This window comes from Phoca vitulina, unplaced genomic scaffold (genome assembly GCF_004348235.1).
Source record: "Phoca vitulina isolate PV1807 unplaced genomic scaffold, GSC_HSeal_1.0 scaffold5, whole genome shotgun sequence".
NCBI classification, from domain to species: domain Eukaryota; kingdom Metazoa; phylum Chordata; class Mammalia; order Carnivora; family Phocidae; genus Phoca; species Phoca vitulina.
This window is the reverse complement of record NW_022589708.1, coordinates 79213043-79213317: the sequence shown is the minus strand read 5'-3', so window position 1 is coordinate 79213317 and position 275 is coordinate 79213043.

Sequence of the window (275 nt, the reverse complement as noted above, 5' to 3'; positions counted from 1 at the left end):
GAAGGAAGGAAGGAAGGAAGGAAGGAAGGAAGGAAGGAAGGAAGGAAGGAAGGAAGAAAGGGAGGGAGGGAGGGAGGGAAGGAGGGAAGGAGGGAGGGAAGGAAGGAAGGAAGGAAGGTAGGAAGAATTTTGTTGACCATTCTAGAAGCTGAAAATGATCCCAGAATTCCCTTTATGAGTGATGGATTTATTGCAAGAATGTGGCAAAATTAGAGTCTTTGATTGTTTTCAAATTTCTAGGGAACAGCTTCCATTGGTCACCTTTATTAGAGTTT